At 40.1% G+C, this 19340-nt stretch overlaps 1 protein-coding gene across 1 annotated transcript in view; it reads left to right on the top strand.

Annotated features, from left to right (window-relative positions):
- Positions 1 to 4995: 4995 nt before the first annotated feature.
- LYST (lysosomal trafficking regulator) overlaps positions 4996 to 19340 on the top strand; it is an 80796-nt gene continuing 66451 nt past the window's right edge. Inside the window, exons 1-2 of the mRNA XM_005145994.3 lie at positions 4996 to 5057; positions 18791 to 18877. The gene's annotated coding sequence lies outside the window, so the exon portion shown is untranslated. The remainder of the gene's footprint in view (positions 5058 to 18790; positions 18878 to 19340) is intronic.

The raw sequence follows: 19340 nt of genomic DNA, 5'->3' as shown, positions 1-19340 counted from the left end.
ACTATGATCTGGTGTAATTCACATGTTTGAGAGCCATGAGAAGGTGCAAATTAAAGCTCAAAGTCCTGTATATAGGTTTTTACACCATTTGCATTTCTCATTAGGCTTCTCTCATTCTTTGCAGTGGAAACAATTCTAGCTTCAATCATTTCTATAGAAATTGATTTCAGTGAAGTTTTGTTACCTCATTCAAACTCACTGCACTAGAGGCAATTTAATCCTAGTTCAACATACGTTGCAACTAGTGATTCACCTCCACTGTTTTTGAGTAAACTTTAAACTGGATTAATTCCTCCTAAATGAGAAAGCCAAGGCCAGCCAAAACAGCATCACTGGTTCAAAACTGACAATGCAAGTCTTTTTTAATTCTTTCATCTAGATTATACACTGAACAAATTTAGGGGTTGTACAATGTGATGCAGCCAGGCTTATCTGACTGCCTGCTCTTCTGTTCTGCAAACAGGAACTAGAACCATCAGTAAATACATACTTATACCAGTGCATGCTGACCAGGAATTACTTCAGTAAAATATCAAGCATCTCTGGGAATCAAGCCCTTGCAATAGGCAAGGCTAAACAAGAATTACAAACAGCTTGGGAAGGCTTTCCACAATTCTTGTTCTTTAAGTAAGTTCCCTTTTGAAAGCATTTAATTCCACCTTTGTAATAGCTTTCTACCTGCTGAATTATGCTTTCCTTTTCTCTGCGGTCTTTCTATACCACTGTAGTCAACTAGTCAACATGGAGAACGCAGACATGAAGCATAACCAGCCAGAATTTGTTTGTCCTCAAATTTATTCAACAGCTGTCTCCTCCAACATTGATCTGGAAGTGCATCTACTCACAGTCTGTTTCTCCTCATGATATTCACAGACCCACATATAAACTTGTATGTTTGGGTTGGTTTTTTTTTATGAATCCCTCAACCACCCCTTGATTTCCTAAGTGCAAAACTATTTGGTTATTTTATTCATTTTTCAGATTTGTTACAGTACCATGGGAAAAAAAATGGAATAATGTGCTTCTTTGAGAAAACAGACCATTATTTTTTCCTTGCTGAAAGACTGCTTATCTCAACTGATAAAAGATGCCCTTTCCAAAAACCTCTCTGATTTAAGATCGTGGATTCAAGACAGCTCGCATATTGTATGTGTTACTCTATGGTTTTTATTATCAACTTTCTTACATCATTAAAACATATGTCAATTTTTCTACACAGCTAAATGGAAAGGAGAGAGAGAAAACAAGACTGTAGAAATGGGCCAAAAAATCTAGGCCTTACATTATCTTTGTAATGCTTTCAGCTGAAACTGTGATGATGAGAGTAGACAGAACCTTACAAAAAATGGGTAGTGGGTATTTAGGAAGTTCTGAGAATGGACAGGGGCTCATTGACCCCAACATTTTGGAATTGTTGATCTAAATCTACTGTCTGTGAACGTTAATACCACATACTAATAGAATTTTAGTGCCACTATGACTTGTGCAGATATCAGTACTGTGGGCTTGTTCTATGTGCAGGAGAACAGTAGGGAAATACAACTCATCTTCTTCTGTCTTGTTTCATACATGCAGAAGACAGAAAATTAAAATAGGAATTCAGGAAGAATTATAGTGAAAAACTTCATAAATTTATAGTGAGATTCAGATACTTTTTGTAGAATGGAGTGAGTTATCAGTGAATCAATGTTGATATGAAGAACCAGGCTTCATTTAAAGTTATTCTGGCATGAGCTGGTGTCATTTTACTCAGTTCCATGGTGCAGCTGCAAAATGATATTGATGCACATCAATTCAGAATGCATAGTACTCTTTTGAAAAAGTCAGATTTAAAACTGAGCAACAGGTATGCTGTCATACCTGTGGCAGGATCATTAAAGATCAATTACTACAATTACAGGAAATCTCAAGAGCTGGAAGATATGTCACACTTTGAAATATTCAAGTGAGGAAGAACATCACTGTTCTGATGAAATCTTTAACTGCACCTTCTTACTTTTCTCAACAATTTTTTAGTCCAAACAGTTTCTAATATTTTTTTTTAAGCACACACATGACAACTCCTTCCATGCATTTCAATTTTGGCTGTGGCTAACTTCCCTTTCGAAGGTTTCAATAGGTACCTTGCAAAAATTTACTCAGATGTTTGTGTGTGGTGGCCAATTCTCATCTGAAAACTCTTAGTTTCAGGAAAATTTGTTACCAATCTAAAATGCTTCTATTGTTTGAACTTTAAAAGCTAATATTCCGAGGGTGAGCTGATGTACTGTTGGCCGATGAATACATTTTCATTGCTGCTATTTCAGTTCTGCCATAAAACAGGCTCACACAGGCTGCTTCATTTCACTGGTCTCCTTGAGAATATCATAGACAATGTGTAAATGTCAAGCATCATGTTGGCTCTGCCCTACATCTGCTGCTGAGGAAAACCAGGCATCAGCGGAAGTACCAGTAAAGAGCCTTGGAGTTATTGGCAGACAGGAATTTCATGGGAGAAGTCAGAAGAAACCTCTGTCTTCCTGCCACTGCCAGCACTGAGGATGGACACATGCATGTAAGTCTTCCTCTGGCAGCTGGAAGATCTGAAAGAAAGGTAAAACAGCTCTACCTCTTCTTTTTGGTAAACAGGAGACCCTGGTTCAGAGGTAAAAGAGACTTCCCTTTCTTCTCAGATGCAGGAAGTGGAGTGGCTTCACAAGATCATTAGGGAGTTTGCTTCAGATTGAGGACTCCCTGAGCCCAGGGTTGGGAATCTTGGTTCACTTTCTTCTGCAGTAGATGAAGTGCCAGCTGGGATAGGCTGGACCAAATCCTACCATGTTCTCCAGGACTTTAAAAAAAATGGCTGAAAAGTAGGGTTTAGTCTGCCTGAATTAACATTGGTGACATGGACAGTGGGATTGAGTGCAGGAAGTTTGCTGATGACACCAAGCTGTGTGGTGCAGTCACACACTGGAGGAAAGGGATGCTGTGCAGAGAGACCTTGACATGCTTGTGAGGTGGGCTGATGCCAACCTCATGAAGTTTAACCATGACAAGTGCAAGGTCCTACACCTGAGTAAGATCAATCCCAGGCACAGCTACAGGTTGGGCAAAAAGGAAACTCAGTGCAGCCCTGCAGAGAAGGACTTGTGGGTGTTGGTTGATGAGAAACTGAACATGAGCTGGCTTCAGTGTGCGCTTACATCCCAGAAAGCCAACTGTATCCTGGGCTGCATCAAAAGGAGCATGACCAGCAGGTCGAAGGAGGTGACTCTCTCCCTCTCTCCACTCTCTTGAGACCACACCCAGAGTACTCAGCTCTAGAGTCCTCAGCACAGGAAAGACGTGGACCTGTTGGGGTGAGTCCAGAGGGGGGCTAAAAAAATTATCAGAGGGCTGGAGCACCTCTCCTATGAGGAAAGGCTGAGAGAGTTGGACTTGTACAGCCTGGAGAAGAGAAGGCTCTTGGGACACTTTATAACAGTCTTCCAGTACCTAAAGGAGGCCTGAAAGAAACATGGCCATAAGTAGATGCCATGGGAAAGAGTACAAGAAGCAGGGTATATAGGCAGATTGAAGTTCATAACTGCAAGAGACTTAACTGCTGTTACCTCGTTCATGTGTATTTAAACTTACTTTGGCAGGTGGGTCCTGGGATCCTGCTGTCTGAAGCATTCCCAAGGTCTAGCTCTGTCCATCCGTGTAATCCTTGCAGGCAGCCTGGCTTAAGTGTTGCAAATCCAGTGTGCCACTGAGGTAGCCAGTGGCCCCTGGGATAGTAACTAGAACACAACCACAGAGCTGAACCAAGTCCTTCCCAGGAGGCGCAGCAAGGTTCAGGAATAGGAGGCCAAAGCAGCAGCCAGAGGCCTAAGGATGTGGGAGGGACATGGTGAGGTAAGGTCATGCTAAGGTCTGATTTCAAGAACTGGGAAGGTCATGCCAAATGTAGGCATGTTTCAATATATGGAATGTGTACTTGTTAGCATCATGGGTAACGTGTTTCTGCCAGTCAAAAAAGTCGGTAAGGGCCCTGGCTGTGTGAGGTGAATTCGTGGTGAGGGTGAAAGCACTGAGATGGAGTCAGGGCACGTTACTGATTTATTTGTACACATGAACCAACTCTGACAGGGTGTCTGATCCAGTGGCCTTCAGGGCAGTCCTTTCTTCCAGGTGCCTCAGCTGAGTGCCACAGCCTGGCTCTGCAGCTCTGAGAATTTACTTGCAACAAAGAGCACAAACTCTTCAGGTCAGATATAAGGAAGCAGCTCTTTCCTGGGAGTGTGGTGAGGCCCTGGCACAGGTTGCCCAGAGAAGCTGTGGCTGTCCCATCCCTGGCAGTGCTCAAGGCCAGGTTGGATGGGGCTTTGAGCAGCTGGGTCTAGTGGAAGGTGTCCCTGCCCATGGCAGGGGGCTGGAGTTGGAACTGGATGAGCTTTAAGGACCCTCCCAACCCAAACCGTCCTATGATTCTGTGATTCTATGAAACTCTCCTCTGCTTGCAAAGCCTGTCGACTAACGGCACAGTTCAACTCGGGAAGGGGCTTGCAGTCACCAGGCAGCACCAGGCTCGAGCTCCGGCAGCACTGGCGCCGGCGTGCGCGCTGGGAACCAATGATGGGACACGGGCGTCACGGCCGTTTTTAACGTTGGCGTTAAAGCGGGCGGGGGGGGTGCGTGTGTATGTGTCAGAACCCGTACCCGACCCGCGCGCTGACAGGCTGCCCGGGACACCGGGGGCGGGGCGTGCCCAGGGGAAGCCACGCCCCCACTCACGGGGATTCCCCCCGCCCCCCGCTCGCCCAGGCGGCGGCGTCCATTGGTTGCTGCTGAGCGCGTCATACCGCCCACGCGCGCACCGGAGCTGGCGGAGCTGTGGCGGCCTTGGCGGCAGGAGCGGAGGAGTCAGGTGGGGCGCGGGGCGGGGCTAGGGGCTGGGCGGGGCCACGGGAGCTGCGTTGCCCGGGAGACGAGGGCGGGCGGGGCCGTCCCGCCATGGGCTGCCGGGACGCTGTCAGCGGGATAAGAGCGGAGCTGGGGTCCGGGTGTGCTGGATCTGGTGGGGAGAGCAGCGGGTAAGGGCGCGGTGGGTTTCGGTGCCTCCGGTCCCGCGATGCGGGGGCTCGCTTGGCGGAGAGGGGCAGGGTGGGAGACAGGCACCTCTGAGGGCACAAGCACGAAGGGGCGCCCCGCCACGGGCAGGCAGCCGCGGTGCCTGGGCCGGGGCGGATGGGCTGTCTTGTCAGCCAGCGCCGGCCGCCTCGGCCGTGTGAAGATGCCTGCTGGTTGCTGAAGGCGGCTTAGAGCAGGCTGACGGCGGCGGCTGTGAGAGGCGGAAGAAGCGGCCGCTGGTGGCGCAGGCGGGGCCCTGCCCGCCCCGAGGCTTCCCGGGGCAGGGGCCTGGCCCTGCCGGGCCGCGCTGTCCGTCAGCCGGGGGATGGTGGGGGAGTTCTCGCTCGGTTCCCGCATGCCTCACAGGGACGGGGGTCGTGGCTGGCCTCGTGTTTGGTAGTTTCGGTGAGGCGGTTTGCGGCCCGCAGCGGTTCTTCCTGCCTGTGACCTCTGCTTTTACAGAAAAGCAACATGTATTCCCTGTGTGCGGATGATGTGTATTTTGCCTTCTTTCACGTGTTGCCGGAATGCTGCGGGCTCCGCGTTACGGCGGGCTGTGCTTTGTGACGCGTTTGTGCAGTACCGGAGAGCAAAGCCTCGCTGGCAGCAAGGCGTTTGTTGAAGGCAGGAGATAGCAATTGAAGGCAAACAGATCTGGGCTTTCCAGAGAAACGCGATAATGTTGATGGACGTGGAATGCGATAGTCGCAACACCTGAACCATCCTTTGCTTTTTTTTAATCGATGAATGACCAGAGGAGCAATGAGAACTCTTCCAGGCAGTTTCTGAGCGTGGGGAGAATGTGTGAGGGGGGAGGAAGGGGGAATAGAGTTGGACGTTACCTGGTATTCCTAAATGAATTGAAGAGCTGCCTTTTACTTACCTGTCGCGTGTGAGAGAAGGCAGGGAAAGCAGGTGCATCACTGGGAGAATAAAACTTGTGTAAGAGAAAGCAGAGCAGCTGAAGAAATTCAGAGTGAGGATGACATCACCAAATACAGTGACCTAGGAGTTGGAAAGGCATCTAATGTGGTTATAAATGGGAACAGGGTAGAGAAGAGTGTGGATGTGAGACTTCTTAGTTGTAGTAGTGCTACATGAATCAGTAAAAACCCTTATTAGAATCTAGAGAAGCTTAGAGTTGGTGACACAAGACTGCATCACTAACAATTGTACTGTTGCTTATGAGGTGCTGGGACAACCTTTGACAGAAAAAGAAGCAGGGACATCTGTTTTAGTCATTTATCACAACAGGGTTGCACTGTGTTAGGAATTTGGGAAAATATGCTTAGTCTCCTTCCTGCTTTTAACTGTAGACTCACAGACCAGTAGTGGAAAGAATAAAGTATTCTCTTGGACACCTTAGAAAATCTGTGGTTTAGTGGCACTGAGAATTTCTGGTGGATGTTTAAAATAGAGTGAGTGAAAAAATAGAATGCCTCCATATATTGTCATTAATAAGGAGGGAAAAAAGTCGGCTGTTTGTAGGGTATTTTAAGTTTATTCTTTTCGCTCATTGTCCTTTCGACTGAGAATCTTGCAAGCTAACAGCAAATAGCTTTCAATGCCTTTACTTCTAAAACCAAAGTTAATAGTAAATGAGACCTCAGGAAGCCAGTCATCACTTGGCTTGTAAGACTCCATACAAATTTCTTAAGAGGAGCTTTTTTAATGTCACTCTGCTTTCCCTTTTCTCCTTCCCCTATTAGATGTCTTTTTTTTTATTGTATTCAAAGACAGCTTTCCATTAAAATGTTTAATCAAAAGATTTTTTTTCTGTTAGGTTAATAATAATTAAAATTCTTAAATGCTTCTTTTGCTCTTTCCTTTCTCTTAGTCCTTGTATGTTTTTCTTGTGTCTCTGCATCAGTTTTTAATGCAGTTTAAGACAAGAAAAGAAACTGTCAGCACCTTGAACAATAGTATAAGAGCTGTTGGAAAGTAAGACATTTGATACATAAATATCAGAAAAGAGAAACTGCATACTGAACACTTACTTTTAAGAAGCTGCTGCTTTTGTAAATTTCCCCTTACAGTTAAGCTCAAAGAGCATAAGCAAGTACTTGGAAATATGAACAAAACTTGAGGAAGCTATCAGTTCTGGGGTTTTTTTGTTAGTGATTTTTTTAATAGACCAGATGTCCTTATTAATGTACAGTTGTACACCCTTGTAGCTTCTGCAAGGAGCTGATTTCCATTGTACTTGAAGAATTTTGCCAATTTCATGATAGTATCTTTTCAAATAAGATAAAGTTGCACATAGAGGAATTCTGAAGCAAAACTGGCTTTAATACTTGTCTTGTGCAGGCAGAAGGGTACAGAGGGAACATAGGGTGAAATGATCTGGTAAGAGGATTCTGTCACCCCAGGAAGTGCTTGCTGTCCAGGACATGCTTGCTTGTCCTCTGCAGGTGAATTCAAGTCCTTTGGAGTGAACAGCCATCATCAGCAAGACCTCATTAATATCTATTTATTCCTTTTTAAGGAGATGCCAGGCTTCTGTAATGAAGAATTGCAGTGGCTGTTAAGCTGACTACTTCATATTGTTGAGCTAACTTTAAAGTCATTGTTTTTGTTTGCTGGAAAATGGCATTATAATGGTGGTGAAAAATTGTAATATATGCATGTATGTATGTCTGGGATTACTTTGACTCTTTGCTTTCTTCTCCAGTTCAGAGATGATTGTGAGAATGTCAGTTACTTAAATGGCAAAAAGCATCAAAGATCTGTTAACCTCAGTAAGCAACTGATTTGGTTAAATTTTAGTGTAGTAACTGAAAGATGAGGAATGAGTAACAGCAACAGCAGTCTGAAAGGATGAATAGTTCTCACTATTAAGATCAATAGTTCTTAATTCTGGAAAAGAATGAATTGGTAAGGAAAATATTTAAGACTTATGGAAATATTCCTGATAGGTCATAATTGCAGCAACTGATGGAAGTCCAGCTTCATTATACTTTTATTATGATATTTCAGAAGTTTAATTTTGTCCAGTTTTGCTTCAGTAATTTAAGATGACACTGAAATAGTCCTCAAATTAACTAAAAAATGCAAGTCTTTCACCTTCCTATTTTTCCATTGGAAGGCAAGAGTTTAACAAACCTATTTTCCAAGAATTGGGAGCAAAAATTCTTATGACCTGCTGTAGAGAAAACAAAATAAAAGCCCCAAAATGTAGGACTTTGCTTCCTGAGGTATGTATTTATCTTTGTATTACTTGCATCTTTGAATTTTCAAGGGATATTTGAGTCACTGAAGAGTGTGCAGTTTCTTTCTTGATTTTTACGTTTCAACTAACAAAAGATTAAAGGAAAGCAAAATTTCCTTTGTCTGGATATACAGATGAAATGCTGTGTGGGGTCCTTTCAACTCCAGAAGTTATTCCTAATTATAACTATTTTTGGAAGTCTAAATTATTCCAATTACAGTGTCAATTTGATTATCGGAGTCCTGCTAAATCCTTGGCACTTGCAGAAAAATTGTTATGTTTGATTACTGGAAGTACTGCCTGGATGTGTAAGTGGCCTTCACCTAGCACACTTCACCCATCTCCCCACCTGTCTCTCAGTCCTGTGTGTGCATGTGTGATAGGCATTTAGCTTGGGGACTTCTTAAACATAGTTTGGTTATCTTGTGCATTGTTGAATTATGAATTAAGGGTTTTCTCCAGTGGTTCAAAATTTTCTTAAATATTTGTCTAGTAGTAGGTATACTGTGAAACTTTATACTCTAAGTCATTATTATGTGAAATTAAGTATAATTATTGATTATAATTTCTCTATACTGCTTGACTTGAATGCTGTTTAAACTTCAAGAATAAAATAAAAATCCTAGCTGTTCTTTCTTTGTACTCCCACTGGAGGAAAGCTACCTGAAGTGAGATGTTACATGAGTAATTTTGCCTGTGGCTTTCTTGGTTGATGACTGGGTCTTCTGGGGGCAGTTCAGTTCAAGAGGGGTCAGCACAGCTGGAACAAATACTTCTTTTCTGTATAGTCTGGGGGAAGCATAGGGTCTGCTTCCCTGAAGTGACTGAAGCTCTTTGTACTTGGCTAAGAAACTGTCAGACTGAGCTTCTCGAGGATAACTGCATATGAAGCTCTCAGATATTTAGGTAAAAAAAAATCAGTTTTAATACCACCTTCATGGCTGCCTGCTATCTTGTCTGCATTTAATTACTCATAAAAGTTACTTTTGATTGCTTGTAGAACTCGCCAGTTTCCAAGTCCCAGAAACAGAGTTAGTTGTCATCTTGTTAACTCTGATCATTGGCCTTCCTCTCATTTAATTGCTTTCAGTGGGCACTTTGAACATGATACTAAGATTTTACTTTCTAGTTTGAATCTTCTAGCAACTAAGCTTTCAATTTCAATCACAGCCTTTGCTCATTCATATCCCTTCAGCAGAAGTGCTTCAAGGTACTGCTGAACTTCATTTTGCCTCTTTCATGTGTCTGAGTATTGGTGCAATCAAAACTTACAATCTTTTAAATTGCAGAAAGTTTCTATGGTCATGATTTATGAAAAGGTTTATATGATCATTGAGTGGTACATCTGTTGTTTAAAGTAATCTCCAGGTAGACTCAGTGGATTCATGCTTGTAGTGTGGTCACAATTGCAGTGATTTTGCCAGTTATACTGGAGGCCATGCCATCTGCTGTACTGTAGATTAATGTAAGAAGGCATTCACAAAGTCTACATGATCTGTGCAGGCTTGCTGCTGGAGAGGTTCTGAACTTCTGACTGACCTGTAGTAGCCTGCAGCTTTCCTTTTACCCTACAGAGTCTGTGGAGGTTATTGATCTCCAGATTTAGTTATTAGTCATTGCTATGCAAGCATGGCTGTTGAGGCTTGGTTTGTCATCTCTGCATGGGATAAATATCAAACCTAAAGCTTGAAAGAATGTTTAGGACTATTACTTGTATATATTTTAATTTGGAGAAGATCTGTGAGTGGTGTTCAGAAAAAGGCTTACTTGGGAGCTATGCTGTTTCAGCCTTTTCCCTGCTGAATGATTTTACAAATCTTCATCCTTCACACAGCTTATTTTCTGCATTGATTCTGTCTTGTGGTGGAATATTTGTTAATTCCTTTCTCTAGTATCATGTGTTTCTTTCAGGTGTTGTCCTCTGGAACTCCAGATAAGCTCTAGAACATATCCTTGTCTTCAACTCTACTAGCAAAGCTTGCTTTAGCATTTTCATGCTGTTGGTAACACGTTGGTATTCTTCAGTGTGTTATAGTTGGTCTCCATGATCGCAAGCATACTTGTTTCTAACACATTTAATGTTACGATGATTATCTTTGAAGTCCCTCAGCTTTCCCCATACATCATCTAAGGAATGTTTATTCTCTGTGCCTGCATGCATTGGTCTGAAATATGGAAATTTTAAATGAACTGGAATGGATTTAATGTGGTTAACTATATTATAGTTACTGATTTTAGATAGTATAAGATCACAAGCTAAATATAAACTTGATTAGTGTATGTACAGGCTCAGTGCATTACTTGAGTGTGTAGGTGGTTGTTTGAGAGCTTCTTTCATTAGTGCTGTACATTTTATCTTGTAGATGAATCATCTTTCATCTTTAGCTTCATTTCAGACTCAAATGCTTTCACAGGTGTTTTGTATTGCTTGATGACTAAATAAAATTTCATGTTATTTGAGAAGCTGTCCCCAAGCACTTTTGTAACATGCAGTTAGCCTGTGGGGTTCTTTGCCATTAACTCAACCTCAGTGATATTTCATACAGACTCAAAAGGAGGAAATTGTTGGTAATCTGCTAACTTGTAAAGGGGATACAGATCTTCATAGCTCAAGGCAGAACCTGATAACCTTCTGAATTTTATCAAGAACAGCCTTCCTGTCATCGATTGCTTAATCTCTGGTGCTACTTTCTTAGCATATAGTTGATACTGCATTGCACTGTTCCATTATGACAGCTTGCATTTGTTGTCATTGCAGTGAACACTTTTTGAAACTGCACCAAAGACTCCTATACATCTTATTCTAACCCTTTTTCCAAATAAGGGTCAGATATGTCAAGTAGGTATTATGTGGAAAAACTAGGATGACACAAAACTAAAATGTGGTTTTTTTTGCCAACACGTTTTCCCTTCCCCTTTCTTAGATGTTGGTACATGTAGTCAAAATTTTTGGTAGTGTGCTGTACAAATAGTCAAGTGTCATTTAATTCTGGTTCCCCAAGGTAAGAGTACTTTCTAAGAAGTAAATATTAAGCACAAATGGGGTTTGGTGGTGCTATATGTGTCAAGTTTCACAAATTCACTTTTTAAGCATCTGAAATTACAGCAACAGAATGATCTACTTGTAAAAGCCCTGTCATGAGGTAAGCAGGTAATACAAATTATTTTTTTTTTGCAAGTAGACTTAAATGAAGAACAAATCGTGAATACTTAACAATCCAGTAGGACAAGAACTTGTAGTTAAACGTTGATGAAATGCTGTTTGTATTTCACTGCCGTAAATGTCTCAGTAGCTTATGATGTACTAAAAGCTGCATCAAAAAATCATTGGATTGACTTTAATGAGATATTCATAAAAATTACTCTCATCACAAAAGCAGACCAATGAACAAAGTAGAGTTACTATACAGAATTATGCTAGGGATTTCATGTAAGACATGGAAAGCTGTTGTCCATGTTCCAAAGTATTACATTGCTGATGTGGTGTGACTGAGCACAGCTAACACTAAAGAGGAATTTAAATGAGAGGGGGTTGTTAACTCTCTCAATCTCTAAAGCTTGCTAGGATGGAGTAACATGTAGGTTGGCTTCTACTATATATATATATATAGATATATATATACAGTTGTCCATTCTCTCCCCAGATTGTGAGGCCTTGGTAGGCTAAGGCTGTTGAGATCCTGAGTTCTGCCTGGAACTTTGTGCTGGTTGTCAGAAGTAGAATATTCATTATAATCATAATGATTGTGGCTTTAACCTTTGGAATTATAGACCTCTAAAGCATCATACAGAACTGCATATGCCTAACTTTATTTTTAGATCTCTGGTACGTTGCTTCTATGTGGAAAAGTCTGCAGTTAGTTTGCGTGTGAACCGGCTTCCTTTTTGGGTGCTCAGACCTTTTATCACTTGATCTTTTCTTGCCAAGTTATCTTACAGCTTTGGTAGTCCCTCTTCGGTCAGCCTTTGAGCACAGTTTATTACACCTTAATATTCTTGACTTTGTTTCCAGTCACCTGTGTGCTGATACTAGTTACAGTTTTTCAACAGTCAGTGGCAGCTAATAAATTGGAAACTTGCTGGTTTGAGATGATATCCACCAGTGCCATTGTAGGACAAGCTTGTGCACTTCGTGGCCATTAGTACATTTTGCATTTAAGGAATAGATATCTTTGTCAGATACACAGACTAATGAAATGATGGTATACAGTGGAAACACTGGAGATGCAAATTAGAGTTCATTTAATGGAAGTCATGTCTTAAGATCACACTGGAAACTGTTGAACAGGAAAACATAGTTGTGGGTAAATGAGGTGTTTTGGGTTTTTTTTATCTATAAAAGTATTGCATATATGTTAATCTGTTATGCCTTTGAGTTGAGCTTCTGTCATTCTTTCAGAGCTGTTACCAATAATTATGCTAGAGAAAGGTGAAATTCTAGAAATGGACACGCTAGGGAGAGCATGACTTAAATACTTATGGATCAGAATATACCCAAGGAATCAAGTTAAACTCCAGCAAATACATTTCAGGTTACCTTTAAAAAAAATAAACTGCCAAAGTTTGGGAAGCGTGGTCTGGAAGAAACTTTGTGCCCAAAGAAATTATCCATGTGCTTCATTTCTAATTGTTTAAAAACAAGAGGCCTGAAAGTACATGGCAAATGATTTGGGGTTAAGGAAGAGTTTGAATTTCTTCTTTACTTATATTCAGTGGAGTGTGCCACAGGTCTGGGTCTTGATCAGAAGAATGATGCCTCTGAAACTGAGTTGACCTGTTTGTACATGTAATGCCACTTTGTATATCTCTGGGTGCCTGTAGCCTTGAGTATGTTTTCTAATTGCGAGTTTGCTGACTTGTTTTTAGATATCTGACAGGTATTTTGGAAAGTGCCTCTTTCTTTAATGTTTTAAATCTAGCATAGTATTTGTATGATGTTTTATTTCCTTGTCATTCTTATTCTACAACAGGAATGGTTAGTTTAGCCATCCATGTTGCAGGGTTTCCTGACTATATGCAATATGAAAATGAATATTTTTACTACTTTAAAGACTTTTATTTTCAGAAAGCTTAGATAATGTAATTCCTTAACACCCCCTTACCCCCCCAGTGGAAGATACAATACTTTCACGTCCACTTAGAGACAGAAATTTTCTAATTCTTAGATTGTATAAGCACTGAGCTTCATGGATTAAATTTTGTTTTAATACGTAGGCAGCAGAACAGAAGTAACTACATACTTATAGGAGGCTTAAAATACTTTGGTATTGTAAGGCAAGCATCCCACATAGGTTAGGTGGGAGTTAAATATACTTCTGATCTTACATAGAAGTAATATTAGTAAGATTATATATGTATAAACGCACCTGCATGCACAGCAACACCATTGCTATGAAGATCTTAATATGTCTTTCAGTGTTCATTAAAATAACGCTTGTTTACCATCTTGTGAACTTGACAAACTTTTCCCTGGTTAGCTAAAGGGACATTGCATGTGCTATTTATCCAGAAGTACTAAGCATTTTTATTTTTCAGCTTTTTATTCTGGGGAGAGACTCTGAGTAACTTATTTGGATGTTATACTCATCTAATGAATTACACAGAAGACTGAAAGCTAGCTACTGAAGACCTTAATAAAATAAAGGACTTTCTCAGAAATAGAACTGTGCTAAGAAAATGAACATCTACCTGCAGTCTTATGATAAATTCTGTATGTTAGGAGGTTGCTTTGCATATGCAACCTAATGACTGGAGCAACACTGCCTTAGTATGTTTTAATAAGCCATCTGGTTCTGTAACTCCAAATAGTTAATAATAGGAAAGGAGAGAGAAGGTGGCTGGAAATTAAGTATGAGCTCTTTTGTGGAGCTGAAGTGCTGTCTGGTGTCTCTGTTTTGCGAAAGAACTAAACATGAAGTGTCTTGTTTTTGCCATTGTTTGCTCATGTTTTTGAATATCAGTGTTGTTGGATGGTTAGCAAATGTTCCCTGCCTTTTACAAGCTAGCTTTTGGCTGATTGCCTTGTGCTGTAAAACAAGGCATCAAAACATCTCAAGTATCTCAAGTTTTCTGTTGATGCTCTGCTTGAATTGCAGGTTCCTGTTTTCTTCAAAGGCTTGTGTGTTGCTCCTGCTGTGTAACCTATTTTGCAATGTCAGCTACGTATTTGTTTGTAGATTGCCTAAAGTTTTGAATGATATCAAAAAGAAAATGAACAGTGCTGATCTCAGCAACATGATAGCTTGAGGCTTTAATTGCATTTCACCACTAAGTACAGACTTAAAAGCTGCACTGTAGTGTATGCTCCAGGCCATGCTAGAATCATATTTCTATTGCACACTCTCATGTCTCCAGTTTGCACAGAGAAATGAATCGTAATATTCCCTTATTGTTGACAAACTTCTTTAAATTTGGTGTCAGCTACTAGCAAGATAAACTTTGTTTCTGTAATAAGCCTGGCAGTTGGTGCTACAATTACAAAAGCCTATTATGGAGTGTCTTAGTTTTAATAATGTGCTGGTGTTCTTCATTATGCCTGTTCTCCTCTGGTAATTGAGAGTTTAACCCCGAAGTAAATCTGAATAAAATAATTTATATAATTATATTAATGTTAAAGTCATTGAAGAAGTCACACACGTGTTCTCCAGAGCATAAATGTGAAGTACAAGCAGTGAGTCTGGGGCAAATACTTTTGAAATAGAACTAATACTGTAGAAAGTAAATGTAGTGTTTATTGGTCAGTGATGACTCATATACACATATACTTTATTCTAGAGAATGGGTAAAAGAGCTACAAGCCTTTGAACTGGAGGCCAGAAATAACCGGGTTGACAGTGGCTTATAGAAACTATGTTTTGCAAAGTATTAATGCCTGCTACAAATGTAACTTCATCATATTTTGTACTCAAAAGCACTTGCAGCCATGCCATACATGGTTAGTGTTTGTCTCTCATCTGAAACAGAAAACTAGGGAGGTAAATTAATTATATGTTAAATATATCGTGTAAGGTATATTTTCTCTACTCTTCTTTGCATGACCTGTGAAATAGCTTCTTGTAAATTTATTTTTTTCATGAGATTGGCTATAATTCTTTGGTGCATGGAGATGCCCACATAACCTGGTAAAAGACTGCTTTTATTGAAGATAAGTTGTTAGCCACAGCAAACTCAGGCTTGCAGGTTGTTCAGATGTGCCATACATTACTTTCTTAGTACATTAACCCTGTGGCTTAGGCAGTCAAGCTGTGTGAACAGCACTCAGTGGCATGTTCATTTTAGACTGATGCAATTATTCAGTAATGAGCCATTTGAAGAAATTTGACATTAACTTCACAACAAACAGAAATTAGTTAAGTAGTTTTGTTTGTTTTTTTTTGTTTTTTTTTTTTTGCTAGTGCTATAAATCTAACATTTTGAGAAGACTTTTATAACAAAAAGTCTATGGGCAGGAAGGTTTAATAGAGCATTAAGTGGAGCTGTTGTGTCACCTGGTGATCACCATCAAACTTTCTGCCTCTCCTTTACTCTTGCTGTAGCTGTTGGACAACAGTTACTGAAAGTAGTAATTTAAATTAGTATTACCGCATTTGGACTTGATTTGGCTTAGTACTATATTTTATTACAATGCTGCTATAATAATTTAATACTACTTCTTATTGTATTACTGGACATTCCAGGCCTTTCTGGGCAATGAATTGCTGAAAACATAGCCAAGTAAAAGGACCTGTTCATTCTCATATACAGAGTACTAGCTCTGACCTTAGGCTTTTGTTGCATTTTCTGTATTTCCCATGTTGCTAATTATTAGCACTATGTAAAGGTAGCATATCCATGATTCAGTGTTCAAGAATGCTAAATTGGTCTTGTTTTTGAATTCTATCCTTTAAATTATTTAAAGAATGATTTTCGGTCTTTTCTTTTAAAGGCTTCAAGTCCACTGAAATAGGTACAAGGCATTCCTGTACTTTGAGATGCCCAACCAATGAGCAATGTGATAAAAGTGGAAATAAGTTCAGAAAAAAAAAACCCAGCTTCAAGTGCAGGAAATCAGTTTATACCACAATAGCAAATAGAAATAAGTCACTTAAGAGCTGATGGAGAAAGGGACCAGAGGGAAGATGTGGTACAAGTAGAATTATGAGGATGATAGAAAGATGGGCATAAAGAGGGCAGATTAACTGTGAATGTCACATTATTCATGGTTAAGTGATTTATTCCTTTAAAGCTTGTGAGTTTTTCATTTTAGAAATAAACAATAGTAGCTGTGTTTTTTACGAAATCTGATAATAATAATCTTCTAGAGGTGAAGTGGAATTTAAGAGTGTGCCTATATTTTTCCAGGGCAAGTTATAGGAAGGCCTGAGATAATGTGTTTTCCAAGTGTCCCATTGGGACTGATCTCTGTGCTGTGAACTGAGATTCTGGTATATTTCTTTCTGCTCTCATAAGGCTTAATGTGTGATGGTTTAGATTTTGGGCTTTTTCCCTAATTAAGGTGACCTGTGATGTCTAATGAGGGGTGAAGGCATTCTACCTCAGTACGGGCATTTTGTGTAGCATCTGCTTAGGTATCACCTGGCAGTTAAAGATGTGTCACTTTAAACAAAAGTCTGCAGGAGAGTAGTTTTGACTTGAAGCAAGTTGGCTGGTATACTTTCTTGGGGTGAGATGAAATGCTCTGTAGGCTGTAGTATCAGCATATGACAATCTGCATCAGAAGTCTGACAGGCAAGCTGAAACCTTGGAGTAGGGGTGGATTTATTGTTTTTAAAAAACAACCCCCCTAGAAAACACCTCTACAGAGTGTTTGTTATGTTACAGCATCAGCAGGATGAGTTGTTCACTGAGTTCTTTGAAAAGCAATGTGCTTTAAGTGCTTGACTCACTTGTCGGGAAATAAGAAAGGGAAGAAGGTTGTCTGTGCATATGCAAGCTTTTTTTGGTGGGATGAATAATGAGATCTGTTTCCAAAGACATGTTTGTGCTGTCATTCCACTTTATAACTTAATTGCGGAAACAGAGATAGGTACAACTGAGAAGTAGCTAGCACTTGTTGGAGTGAGACATTCTAAAAGAAGCTCTTAATTATCCAGCATGGTATCACTTTACATTATTTTTTCTGCATTATAGATAAGAGCATCTTGATTCTTTACCAATTATATATGAAATTATTGCCTTAAGAAGCCATGCTTGATGCCTTTTTGCATTAACATCAATAAAATTTCTTTCATCTTGACACTGATGCTGAGAATTTACCCTTTTGCTAGAATATGGCAGTATATGTTAAATCCATGTAGCAGTTCAAGCAATGCAGGAAACCTGGAGACTGAATTTTCAAATTGAAGGACACTAAAACCTGATGAACAGCATATTTTTACATCTTCTAATAGCCTGGTAGAACTGTTAAACCACTGGCTGCTTAAGTTGATCAGTTGCAATGAATTGTGAATGATAGCTGCATGGGCAGGTTAGTTTTCTGTGAGGCTGTGGATGAAAAGTGTTGTTCCCCTGCACTCAAAGCAGGGAGCAAATATTAGGAAATTGCCTGGGGAACCTAGCATTTCCCTCCTTCCCTAAGGACATTTTTCCTGTAACGTTTGTGCTTATCACAGTTTAAGTGTAAAGCTGAAAATTTCATTTTAAAATCAAAAACACACTCTTTGACAGTTTAGCTTAGAGCAAGGAACATGGGATGTTAGGGCTTCATGAATGTATTCTCTCTATCGCAGTCATTTTCCTTGAGTTATTAGAGAATCTTTTTGCCCTTTGTGCAGCGATCACAAAAGCAGGGCTGGTGTATGTGTTGCTTTCTTCTGACTTTTCTTGCTAGAACGTGCCCTAGGTGTAATTGTCTTGTCATTTCTGGCCATTCTGGAGAGAACTGGGAGATTGCTTCTTCCTACAGTTATCATAGTCTTTTTTTAGAGAGTAATTGCAGATAAAATAGCGATAGCTTAAAATATTCCATGGAGAAGGGGATGGACTGCACTGCCTGTTCTGATCCTTTGTTTTTTTTTTAATTGCATCTTCCCCAGTCCTTAATGTAATATATTGGTTGTCTGTTAGGACAAAATAGGACAGGTTTAAAATGCATTTGTGTCAGCACCTGACTGCATAATTCAGCTTCCTGTACTATCCATCACTTGTACCTAGAGCTGCAGGTGCTTCAAGTGTTATATATGCAGGCTGTAGTCACTAAAAATTCATACTGCTTCTGGAGGGGAGTGTTTAAACTTGCATACCAACCACATCTTACATTTTAAAAACTAGTGAACTTTATTATGTTAATTTACCTTACATGCACCAGGTATTTTCTCTGCCATAGGATTTTGGTTGTGCTCAATCATAAGGTAGAAGTGAAAACTAGACCTTTAAAACTCAAAACCCCTCCAGGACTCTTCTTAAACATCATATAGGTATCTTAAATGAGTTTTAAAAACATCATGGGTAAGATGCAATTTCTTTGTATTCTTCTCTTCTTAAAAACAGGTGATCCAAGGGTGGTGTGTTTCCAGAACATACTTGCTTTTTCTTCCACATAGAAGATAAATGTGTTAAGCTGGCAAGGTAATTCTGGTAAGAATTTTCCCATTACTTCTACAGTGAATGTCGGTATAAGTATTCAGTCTTGTCCATAGGAGGAGCTTTCTGTACCACTGAGTACTGTACCGAGTTTCTGTACCACTGTAGTGCTGATGGACTTGAGCTTTCATAAAAGGTCTTTTTTTTTTTCACCTAATAATTGCATGTACATATTTCTTGGTCAAGCAGTATTAATCCATCTGCTGTTTTTAAATGTTATATTTTAAGTTATTTGGCTCTGTTGCATGTTCTATGCTTGCATATGAAGAAAATATTTGACTTTTTAAGATTTTACTTCAGCTGTTTATACAGAAATTAAAGGAGTTCAATATGCTGTAGTATCAATTGAGTGGGATTTATGTGGATTAAATGTTTTGGTTTCTGTAGCTGCTGTCACTGATTCTTGGTTTTGTTTTTCCTTCCTCAGTGATACTCTTGAGAGTTTTTTACAGCTGTG

The sequence above is a fragment of the Melopsittacus undulatus genome, chromosome 3, assembly GCF_012275295.1.
Source record: "Melopsittacus undulatus isolate bMelUnd1 chromosome 3, bMelUnd1.mat.Z, whole genome shotgun sequence".
NCBI classification, from domain to species: domain Eukaryota; kingdom Metazoa; phylum Chordata; class Aves; order Psittaciformes; family Psittaculidae; genus Melopsittacus; species Melopsittacus undulatus.
The sequence above is the reverse complement of the archived record's forward strand: the minus strand, read 5'-3'. Positions and strand labels throughout refer to the sequence as shown.